General features: G+C 32.9%; 5 non-coding genes across 5 annotated transcripts; 3 read left to right on the top strand and 2 right to left on the bottom strand.

Moving 5' to 3' along the window:
• The first annotated feature begins 1,322 nt into the window (after nt 1-1,322).
• TRNAC-GCA (transfer RNA cysteine (anticodon GCA)) lies at nt 1,323-1,393 on the top strand. The gene has a single exon. It is a non-coding gene; the product is annotated as a tRNA-Cys (tRNA).
• A 2,145-nt stretch (nt 1,394-3,538) lies between these two features.
• Nucleotides 3,539-3,612, bottom strand: TRNAD-GUC (transfer RNA aspartic acid (anticodon GUC)). Its single transcript has one exon. It is a non-coding gene; the product is annotated as a tRNA-Asp (tRNA).
• Nucleotides 3,613-4,069: 457 nt separating this feature from the next.
• TRNAY-GUA (transfer RNA tyrosine (anticodon GUA)) lies at nt 4,070-4,153 on the bottom strand. Its single transcript has one exon. It is a non-coding gene; the product is annotated as a tRNA-Tyr (tRNA).
• Nucleotides 4,154-5,094: 941 nt separating this feature from the next.
• Nucleotides 5,095-5,166, top strand: TRNAT-GGU (transfer RNA threonine (anticodon GGU)). The gene has a single exon. It is a non-coding gene; the product is annotated as a tRNA-Thr (tRNA).
• Nucleotides 5,167-10,210: 5,044 nt separating this feature from the next.
• TRNAG-GCC (transfer RNA glycine (anticodon GCC)) lies at nt 10,211-10,281 on the top strand. The gene has a single exon. It is a non-coding gene; the product is annotated as a tRNA-Gly (tRNA).
• Nucleotides 10,282-12,427: the final 2,146 nt, after the last annotated feature.

The raw sequence follows: 12,427 nt of genomic DNA, 5'->3' as shown, positions 1-12,427 counted from the left end.
TTCATTAGAGGAATATTTCCAACAAAAATAGTTTGTTTTTGTATATCTCTACTACTTTTCCAAATTAATCCCGCGGATATATATAATTCAGCAGAATATGTAAGTGATTCATATACAGCATCTTTTTCGTTTATCAAGGGTTCTAATAATTGATATGTTTCGGCAAATAATTGAAATTCAATTTCTTGATCTGTATCCTCAATTTTTGGAAACTTAAAAAGCCCTTCTGTTAAGCCCCGATCAATGAACCTACAAAACCCTTCAAATTGTATCTGATTCAATCCAGGTAGTGTAGACATTTCTTCATTTTCACTCCCAAGCATTTTCAATTTCCCCGTGAATTTTATCGAAAAATATTCCACGATTTGCTGTCATGCTTCATCAAATCACATGAATCCATTTAGCAATATTGGAATTTCTATTCTTTATACTGAATTACATGAAATCTTACCTAATCCCGTGTATCAAATATTTCTTAGTGTATGAAATACCTATTATGAAAAGAGAAAGAAATATTAGAATTTGATACTCAACTTCGAAGGAATTTGCAACAAAACAAACAGATAGAATCGAAAGTCTAATCTAAAAAAGGATTGGAAATTTCTACGGGCATTTCAATATTTTTTTTAGGAATCTAAAAAAATGCATTTCATTTCTATCATTATTATGATATTACATATTCAAATTCAATTGGATACAAAAAAAAATCCATTCGAAATTGTCAAGAAAAGATATATTTTGAAGTGAAGTATTTTGGAGAGAATTGGGGAGAATATGATTAGAGTATGTTATGTGTAATGTAATAAGGCTTGTATTTTTGAAACATGCATATATTTAACTGCAGCTATAGATCTGTCTCTAACTTTATTGCAGTCATATTTGTTCAGGATAACAAACACATAACATGTTGTGTGAATTTTTACAAATTTTCTATTGAAAATTGTAAAAAAAGAATAAGCACGATAATTTCTTGAAAATACCGTATAGTATTGGTATTCTATATCTATATAGATATGGATAAGATACTCGATTAGATAATATCTGTGTAACAGATCAAATTGATATTCTAGGGTTTACATATATTGAAAGTTGCTGTTATAATTAGAATGAACAAAGTTAAAAAAAAAAGCAATATTGATTGGTTATGTATCAATTTTTATTTTCTGATCTCATTAAGAAAAAAAAATTTCTATTCAAATATTCAAGAATAATTCATAAAAGAATAGTTAACGGTTGCGATTTGTCTCAAGATTGTTTTTCAATTTTTCAATAGAAAGAAAAGGGGGGAGTATTCTCAAAAACTTCATATCTATATTTTTATTGGCGGCATGGCCGAGTGGTAAGGCGGGGGACTGCAAATCCTTTTTCCCCAGTTCAAATCCGGGTGTCGCCTGATCGATAAGAAACTGTAAATGAAAGATTATATTACGTTTTTTTAGAAAACTTTTTTTCCAACAGAAGCAAGCGAGGGAAAAGGAGTCTTGAGAATTGCGTTTGATTCGAAATTATAAGCATCAGTAGCTTAAAAAATGTTGTAAATATTTTTGTCTCGAATTCAAGGAAAGATTCTAGTAGTGAAAAGGAATCCATAAATTTAGAAATGATAGTTCGTTCACTACACAACTATTGTAGTGTCTGTCTCCTGACTGGGTCTTTTATTAGATTGGATTAAGAATAAGTCGGATAGGAAAGTCCATTTTTAGGTAGAGAAAAGGCAGAAGAAAAACCTTCTATACAGACTAATTTAAAGTTTATGAGTGCTTCCACATTTTATCAATATTATTTATTTAGATCAATTCTATTTAATAGCTTTAATTTAGCTAATTCGCTTTCGTAATATTCAAAAAAAGTATTCTTTAGATTTTCATATTCTATATTCTAATAAAATTAAAAAGTTTTGATTCTAAAATCGAATAGAAAAGAAAAAAAGTTTTTTTAATTATTTTAGAGAACGAATTGGGAGACATTTAAGGGACTATTTCAAATAGAAAGAAGAGTATAAGTATGCAAATGAATCTGTCTTGATTCTTTTTTTATGAAATCCTTAAGGAAATGATAAAAGAGAAATCTTAATATTCCCACCTGGTAGTAACATTCATTGACTTATAACTTCCTATAATTTTTTTATGTTTAATGTTTTATGATTTTACTAAAAATAATCAAAAAAAACTTTTTAGATGTTCTAATAACTAATAAATAGAATGAATTCTTGTTTTTCGTGAATGATGTTAGCCCAGAATCCTTTTTTTGACTCTGTAATAGCAATTCCACTATTATAGTATAGTATTTTTAGCGAATAATACAAAAAAAAGAATAGAATAAAAAATTTGAAAAAATAATGAAATAGTTCCTTCATATTTATAGAGATAGGAGACAAAATTTACATGGATATAGTAAGTATTGCTTGGGCTGCTTTAATGGTAGTTTTTTCATTTTCCCTTTCCCTCGTAGTATGGGGAAGAAGTGGGCTATAGGGATACTAAAAATTGAGTTAAGGGATCCAAGTAACCTTGTTGATTTCTACCTGAATTTTTGAATTTCGAAACTATTGAATGAAAATATTTCATTTAAACTAATACTAATTAATTGAGTTCAAATAGAAAATCTATCTTGATTCTATTATATTTTAGTAGTGTAATGTATTCTATGTATCTTATAGGAATTGAAAATACTCTTTCAATCAAACAAATATTTTCATTATTCCCATATTCCTATTTTGAGAAAAACAAGGGAATCAAAAAGAAGAAGAAATGGATTCCTATTCCAATCAAATTTTTCTTAAAATTTCTATTTCGATGAACTGACGCTTAACCTGGTTATATAGATATATATATATATGGAAAATGGCGGACCGTGTAATAACCATTCCTGTTTTTTTACCCCCTTTTTTTCCTAAGATACCGGAATTGTTTGTAAAAAGAATCTGAAAAAAAAAATTGGACGCAATTCTCAGATAGTAGAAATCAAATTGATTTCTACTATCTGGATTACGCTGATTGTACGATCATTTTTTTAAATCATTCATAAAAATGAAGAAATCATATTTCAGTGAAATTAGTCACTTTTACTTACCGTTTTTACATAAATTATAAGTAAAAAAGCAGTAGGAACTAGAATAAACAGTGCAGTAGCAATAAATGCGAGAATATTTACTTCCATAATCTTTATTATGTTCTATTTCTCTTAAATTTCTAAAAAAAAAATTCGGGATTTAATCCCATAGAAATGTTCAATCTTTCAACAATGGTATAAATTGGATTTCAATGATATCAAATCGGATCAATATCATGAATCACAAAATCTGAGCTATCAAATCAACTCATGAAATAGTATAACATAGGAAGATCTTTTATCCATACTAAATAAAACAAAAAAACATTTATTCTTGATGAAAGTCCAAAATCCCTTTCCTTCCTTTTTCGGCGAAACAAATGAAAAAGCAGGGGGGGGCCCCAAATAAAATTTTGTTTATCAATTTGATTCCCTACAAATACACAAAAAAGGAATTTATTTTTTATTTTTTTGGATTTATATCCAACGGGATTGACGGGGCTCGAACCCGCAGCTTCCGCCTTGACAGGGCGGTGCTCTGACCAATTGAACTACAATCCCAGGGAAAGGGGTGTACTGTATAAATATTTTTACGGACCGTTTCTGTCAAACCTTTTCTTTTTCTATTTCGGATTCGAACCTTTTTGTTGTAAATGAAAAAAGCGCATTTTTTTATATATTGATATGTATATCGATATCCACTTTAGTGAGATCGACACAAATTACTCGTAATCCGTTTCTTATTCTTATTCTATTAACAAATCGATTGAAAATTGAATCAATGAAAAAAAAATATTTTTTTTTTCAATTTTTCCTTATATTTTCTACTTACAGATCTTGACATGAATACCGATTATTAACAAGATTTTGAATTTGTGGAAAGAAATATGGAATACAGAAAAAAAAGAAATAACCTTAGATATGTTTAATATTTTGATTCTTCCGTATCATAGCACATCAGTCATTTCCAGAGAACTATAAATGGGTTATAGAATTTCATAGTGGATCGGCAAATTCTTGGGCCGAGCTGGATTTGAACCAGCGTAGACATATTGCCAACGAATTTACAGTCCGTCCCCATTAACCGCTCGGGCATCGACCCAGCACAATAGGAAGAATACATTTCAGTTTTTATTGAAAATTTTTGATCAACTTCCTTTCGTAACACCCTACCCCCAGGGGAAGTCGAATCCCCGCTGCCTCCTTGAAAGAGAGATGTCCTGAACCACTAGACGATGGGGGCATACTTGCCCGACCGCCATTATACTACGTTCATAGTATGAACAGTTTTTTGCAATTGTCAATATAATGATATGATTCGATAAAAAAAAATATTTTTCGTTCTTTCATAATTCCATAGAAATTTTTTATTAATCATTTATATTTCTAAATTTTTTTATTCCAGTCATAATAAGAAAAAAAAAGAAGTAATGTTCCAATAAAGAGAAAATTCTTCACAGGAATGATTCGTTTGTTGCAAAGGACGAGAGGTTAAAACTTCATTTCTATCATTTATTACTAATACTAAGATTCGATAGGTAGATTTATATCTAATACTAAGAAAAAAAACTTTGGAAAATAGAATTTTTCAATAAAAAAATAAAAATTTGGTTTAGGGACAGAACATATTGAATCCATTTTATCAATGATTCGATTTTATCAATGTTTCGATGAAATATTTTATTTTGTGAGTACATTTATGTATCAATAAAAAGAATTTAGTGTTATGATTAGAATGACTTCAAGAATCCATTTTGAAATAATATATTTGATATGGATCAAATCCAATCTTAATCAATTCTTTTTTTTAACTATATTCTATTCACTAGGTAAATCCAATTTTTTGTTCTTTGATGAGTCATTATACAAATAATAGATATTGATGTACATGTATTCTAATCCCATTTATATCATTTAATTTATATAATTTATATAAATTTATAGAAATAATTTATATAAATTTATAGAATAAGTATACACAGTAACAAATATATGTACTAGTCATGCTAGTTCCTTATTTAGAAATTGAAAGAAAGAAAAAGGGCCCTTTTAACTCAGTGGTAGAGTAACGCCATGGTAAGGCGTAAGTCATCGGTTCAAATCCGATAAGGGGCTTTTTACTTTTTTTTTCAAAAGCAATAGTCTTTCTATTTGAAGGAAGAATAAAAAGATTCTTGATATTTTGAAAAAGTTTCTATTTGTAATAAAAAAGAAAAAGTGTAAAATTCAATAATGGAAAAATAAAAAAAAGTAAGTGGACCTAACCCGTTGAATTATATTTATATCTACTATTCTGATATTCAAATTTGATAAAGATTCAATTCGAACAATTTTTTTTCTTTTTAAGACTTTTTTCGTTTAGACTCCCTAAGAATCTCTGAATATTTCCAATGAAATCTTCTTGTTTCTGAACTAAGAAAAAAGGTTATGCCTTTTCTTTACTCAGAAGGGCCTTAATACGAATTTCAAGTTCCACCAAACAAGTTTTTTTAAAATTAAAATGAAACATATTTTTTTCCAATAAATTTCTATTATTTCTATAAGATTAGATAGAATCTTATAGAAATAATAGAAAAATACATTAAATTATGTCTTCACATATCAAATAGTTTCTTTTCATATCGATGTGTACGATATTTTTCCAGCAATTCATATATATGAGACAAAAACTTTCATTTACAGTTTTTTCTTTTTATTATAGTATTTATAAAAAAAAATGAAATACTAAAGAAAAAACTGTAAATGAAATAGAAATTTAGAAAACCTATGATCCTACAGTAGTTTCCTAGACAAAATAGAAGTCAATTCACAACCAAACTTCAAGAATAAGTTTCTTTGATGAAAGGAGAGAAATATGTCTGAAGATCCGCTAGGTATAAGAAGTGAAACAGGGGATCATTTGTTTCTTGAACAGTTCTGAAAAAAAAATTTCTATCGGATTTTGGAGTCATAGCAGATTTTATGATTGATGACTTGGAAGATTTTTAAGAATAGATAAGGAATAACCACATCGAGTTCATGGATTTGCCCTAGATATCAATAGACCCATAAATGATTTTTTATTCGAAACCGATTAGAAAACAAGGGAAAGTATACTTATATATTCTATATATATATAGAGAGAGAAATGAATAGAGATAAATGATCAAGGTCCGTCCCATCTCTGAAAATGCTCTATGAGGTGTTGGGAAATGGTTGAAGTAGTTGAATAGGAGGATCGCTATGACTATAGCTCTTGGTAAATTTACCAAAGATGAAAATGATTTATTTGATATTATGGATGACTGGTTGCGGAGGGACCGTTTCGTTTTTGTGGGTTGGTCCGGTCTATTACTCTTTCCTTGCGCCTATTTCGCCTTGGGGGGTTGGTTTACAGGTACGACCTTTGTAACTTCATGGTATACTCACGGCTTGGCAAGTTCTTATTTAGAAGGCTGCAACTTCTTAACCGCTGCAGTTTCCACTCCCGCTAATAGTTTAGCACACTCTTTGTTGTTACTGTGGGGTCCTGAAGCACAGGGAGATTTTACCCGTTGGTGTCAGTTAGGCGGTCTGTGGACTTTTGTTGCTCTCCACGGTGCTTTCGGATTAATAGGTTTCATGTTACGTCAATTTGAACTTGCTCGATCTGTTCAATTGCGACCTTATAATGCAATCGCATTCTCAGGTCCAATTGCTGTTTTTGTTTCTGTATTCCTTATTTATCCACTGGGTCAGTCTGGTTGGTTCTTTGCTCCAAGTTTTGGTGTAGCAGCTATATTTCGATTCATCCTCTTTTTCCAAGGATTTCATAATTGGACATTAAACCCATTTCATATGATGGGAGTTGCTGGTGTATTGGGCGCTGCACTACTATGCGCTATTCATGGTGCAACCGTAGAAAATACTTTATTTGAAGATGGTGATGGCGCAAATACATTCCGTGCTTTTAACCCAACCCAAGCTGAAGAAACTTATTCAATGGTTACTGCTAATCGCTTTTGGTCCCAAATCTTTGGGGTTGCTTTTTCCAATAAACGTTGGTTACATTTCTTTATGTTATTTGTACCAGTAACTGGTTTATGGATGAGTGCTCTTGGGGTAGTCGGTTTGGCCCTGAACCTACGTGCTTATGACTTCGTTTCTCAAGAAATCCGCGCAGCGGAAGATCCTGAATTTGAGACTTTCTACACAAAAAATATTCTCTTAAACGAAGGTATTCGTGCGTGGATGGCAGCTCAAGATCAGCCTCATGAAAACCTTATATTCCCTGAGGAGGTTCTACCACGTGGAAACGCTCTTTAATGGAACTTTAGCTTTAACTGGTCGTGACCAGGAAACTACCGGTTTCGCTTGGTGGGCCGGGAATGCCCGACTTATCAATTTATCTGGTAAACTATTAGGGGCCCATGTAGCCCATGCTGGATTAATAGTATTCTGGGCCGGAGCAATGAACCTTTTTGAAGTGGCTCATTTCGTACCCGAGAAGCCCATGTATGAACAAGGTTTAATTTTGCTTCCCCACCTAGCTACTCTAGGTTGGGGAGTAGGTCCTGGGGGGGAAGTTATAGACACTTTTCCATACTTTGTGTCTGGAGTACTTCACTTAATTTCCTCTGCAGTATTGGGCTTTGGCGGTATTTATCATGCACTTCTGGGACCTGAGACTCTTGAAGAATCTTTTCCGTTCTTCGGTTATGTATGGAAAGATAGAAATAAAATGACTACAATTTTGGGTATTCACTTAATCTTGTTAGGTATAGGTGCTTTTCTTCTAGTATTCAAGGCTCTTTATTTTGGAGGTATATATGATACATGGGCTCCGGGGGGGGGAGATGTAAGAAAAATAACCAATTTGACCCTTAGTCCAAGTATTCTATTTGGATATTTATTAAAATCGCCTTTTGGGGGCGAAGGGTGGATTGTTAGTGTGGACGATTTGGAAGATATTATTGGAGGGCATGTATGGTTGGGTTCCATTTGTATACTTGGTGGAATCTGGCATATCTTAACCAAACCCTTTGCATGGGCTCGGCGTGCACTTGTATGGTCTGGAGAAGCTTACTTATCTTATAGTTTAGGTGCTTTATCTGTTTTTGGTTTTATTGCTTGTTGCTTTGTCTGGTTTAATAATACCGCTTATCCTAGTGAGTTTTATGGGCCCACTGGTCCAGAAGCTTCTCAAGCTCAAGCATTTACTTTTCTAGTTAGAGACCAACGTCTTGGGGCTAATGTAGGATCTGCTCAAGGACCTACAGGTTTAGGTAAATATCTAATGCGTTCCCCGACTGGAGAAGTTATTTTTGGCGGAGAAACTATGCGTTTTTGGGATTTGCGTGCTCCTTGGTTAGAACCTCTAAGGGGTCCTAATGGTTTAGACTTGAGTAGACTGAAAAAAGATATACAGCCTTGGCAAGAACGTCGTTCTGCGGAATATATGACTCATGCTCCTTTAGGTTCATTAAATTCCGTGGGTGGCGTAGCTACAGAGATTAATGCAGTCAATTATGTTTCTCCTAGAAGTTGGTTAGCTACTTCTCATTTTGTTCTAGGATTCTTTCTATTTGTAGGCCATTTATGGCACGCGGGAAGAGCTCGCGCAGCTGCCGCAGGATTTGAAAAAGGAATTGATCGCGATTTTGAACCTGTTCTTTCCATGACTCCTCTTAATTGAGACGTGAGATCCAATGAAGTAGAAATCCCTTTTTTTTACTATAAATATTTGGTTGAGTAGAGCGAGTCGTAAAGAAGAATTTATTTTCCTATTTTCTTAGTTTCTATCGAATCTTTTTTTCGGGATGTTGAGGATATATAGCCCAGTCCGAAAAAAAGATTCGATAGAAACTAAGAAAATAAACAAATCTATTCATCGAGAAAAAGGAGAGAGAGGGATTCGAACCCTCGATAATTCTTTGTTTCAAACTATACCGGTTTTCAAGACCGGGGCTATCAACCACTCAGCCATCTCTCCAAAAGCTAATATATATATTTTTTTATCTTTATTCCACTGAGTAGACCATGAGTATTTGAATTGATACCCTTTTATCGACCCATAGGAAAGATATTCAATGTGAATTTATTGGTTTAGTTTTCTATCGGTATGTATATAGGTACAAAATCCAGCATGCCTTTTTGTGAAGTAAAAAAACTATCCTCGATCCAAGCCTCAAAAGGGTTGATAATAAACAAAATCAATGAATTCATGATAAAACCCTTCTGCGTTTTTCCATTTACAAATTTTTTTTTCAATGAATATTAAGAAAGGCATCCAGGGGTTGAGGGATCAAATGGTAAAGTTCTTTTGTTGGTAAATTGGAGGATTAGAAACATGACTATTGCTTTCCAATTAGCTGTTTTTGCATTAATTGCTATTTCATTTATTTTATTGATTAGTGTACCTGTTGTATTTGCTTCTCCTGAAGGTTGGTCAAATAACAAAAATGTTCTATTTTCCGGTACATCATTATGGATTGGATTAGTGTTTCTAGTGGGTATTCTTAATTCTCTCATTTCTTGAAGTTCTTTTTATTCTAGATTAAAAATGAAATGACCCCTCCCTCAGAATTCTTTCGGATTGTCAGCCATAAAGGGAATAGATCAGTTCCTAAAAAAAAAAAAGAAAACTATAACACATTACATTCTAAGGGGGAGTAAACTTCTTCTATTGGAAAAATCTTATATCTTATACTTATATGGTGGTACATTGTGAAACTAAAAGAAATAAAATAGAAAAAATGAACTATAAAAATTTGAATTTCATTTGAATATTCTATTCATATTAATATGATATGAATAGAATATTCAAATGAAATACTATAAATCTATTTATACGTCGTCTAGTATTTAATAATATAGAATATCTATCTGTATCTCTATATAGATAAATATAATTTTTTATTAATAGGAACTTACTTTTTTAAGAAAAAAGTAAATCAAAATATTCGATAGAATGATAATTTCAATTCAATTATATAGATATATAGAAAAAAACCATATATAATAATAGAAATGTAATAATAGAAATGGGAATTCTTGATAAAAATGAATAGTAATAGAAAATATTTTATTTGGGAGACAATATCTATTATCTAAATTTCTTTTTCATTATCCCTATATCCCTATATAGAATATCAGGCCCATCTCTGTATAAATAGAATCGCATATCAAGTACAATGAAAACGCGGATATAGTCGAATGGTAAAATTTCTCTTTGCCAAGGAGAAGACGCGGGTTCGATTCCCGCTATCCGCCCTATGTATTTAATAGTCATAGTATGAAAAATGCCATAGAATTTACTGCGTATAATGCCCTTCTTCTTGAAACCTTGTTTTTTTATCAAATTCAAAAAGTTGCGGAGACGGGATTTGAACCCGTAACCTCAAGGTTATGAGCCTTGCGAGCTACCAAGTTGCTCTACTCCGCGATAAAGAAAAGAATTGATAACTAATGAACAAAAACAAAGATGGAATGCGTCCCTTTACCATATCTATATAAATAGAATAAACCATTTATACATAACGGTAAAGGGACCCTCCTATGATCGCTGATAATAAAATGAAAAAAATGAAGATAATTGGAAATCCTTACCAACTGGATCTTGTTGCACCCGGCAAGAAACATGCATGAACCATTTCCCGAAGTATGTGTCCAGATAATCCAAAGTCTCGATAATTAGCTCTCGGTCTTCCGGTCGAAAAACAACGTCGATGAAGACGTATAGGTGCACTATTACGCGGTAGTGATTCTAATTTTCCATGAATTTCCCATTTCTCACTTAACGACGGAACTTTGCTTATTTCTTTTTTTGAGGATCGGCGAATCAAATGATATTTCTGTTCCAATTTTTGTCTCTTCTTTTCCCTCTGAATAACACTTTTCCTTGCCATAATGGTTAATTTGCTATTAGCATCAATGATAGAAGTCGGATCCTAGATGTATAAGTGGCTTCTCTTCCCTATAGAAGGAAATGAGATTCTTGCCAGATATATATAATAAAGAATTCAATTAACCGAATTTGCCCGATGTAGAGGCAATTAAGAAGGCTGCATAAGTAAATATATAACCTACGGAAAAGTGGGCTAGTCCAACCAATCTTGCTTGCACAATGGAAAGAGCCACTGGTTTATCTCTCCATCGAATCAAATTAGCCAAAGGTGTACGTTCATGAGCCCATGCCAAAGTTTCAATCAATTCCTGCCAATATCCGCGCCAAGAAATTAAGAACATAAATCCAGTAGCCCAAACAAGATGTCCAAACAAGAACATCCATGCCCAGACTGATAAACTATTCATACCAAAAGGGTTATATCCATTGATAAGTTGTGAAGAGTTCAACCATAGATAATCTCTTAACCATCCCATCAAATAGGTAGAAGATTCATTAAACTGTGAAATATTACCCTGCCATAGTGTAATGTGTTTCCAATGCCAATAAAAAGTAACCCATCCAATGGTATTTAACATCCAGAAAACTGCCAAATAAAATGCGTCCCAAGCGGAAATATCACAAGTTCCGCCTCGTCCCGGGCCATCACAAGGAAAACTATAACCAAAATCTTTTTTATCAGGCATTAACTTAGAACCACGCGCATCCAAAGCACCTTTTACTAAAATCAAAGTAGTTGTATGTAAACCAAGAGCAATAGCATGATGAACCAAGAAGTCTCCAGGCCCTATTGTTAAGAATAGAGAATTACTATTCTCATTTACAGCGTTTAACCAACCAGGCAACCATATGCTTCGTCCCGCATTGAACGCCGGACTGTTCGTTGAAGATAAAAGTATATCGAACCCATAGGAAGTTTTACCATGAGCAGATTGTATCCATTGGGCAAATATAGGTTCAATCAAAATTTGTTTCTCCGGAGTACCAAAAGCAAGCATGACATCGTTATGGACATAAAGTCCCAGAGTATGGAACCCCAGAAAGAGGCTAGCCCAACTTAAGTGGGATATGATAGCTTCTTTATGGTCTAACATTCTTGCCAAGACATTATCTTGATTCTGCTCTGGATTATAATCTCTAATAAAAAAGATAGCTCCATGAGCAAAAGCCCCTGTCATAATGAAGCCTGCTATATATTGATGATGAGTATATAAGGCAGCTTGAGTAGTAAAGTCTTGCGCTATAAACGCATAAGCAGGTAAAGAGTACATGTGTTGTGCTACCAAGGAAGTAATAACCCCTAAAGAGGCTAGAGCAAGACCTAATTGAAAATGAATTGAATTATTGATTGTATCATAAAGACCCTTATGCCCACGCCCCAATCTACCCCCCGGAGGAGTATGTGCTTCTAAAAGATCTTTAATACTGTGACCAATCCCGAAATTAGTTCTATACATATGGCCAGCAACTAGAAAAATAAACGCAATAGCCAAATGATGGTGTGCAATATCA

This window comes from Vigna unguiculata, unplaced genomic scaffold, assembly GCF_037176805.1.
Source record: "Vigna unguiculata cultivar grain cowpea cultivar isolate G323 ecotype 2 unplaced genomic scaffold, ASM3717680v1 ptg000295l, whole genome shotgun sequence".
In the NCBI taxonomy this organism is placed as follows: domain Eukaryota; kingdom Viridiplantae; phylum Streptophyta; class Magnoliopsida; order Fabales; family Fabaceae; genus Vigna; species Vigna unguiculata.
This window is presented reverse-complemented; position numbering and strand designations above follow the sequence as displayed.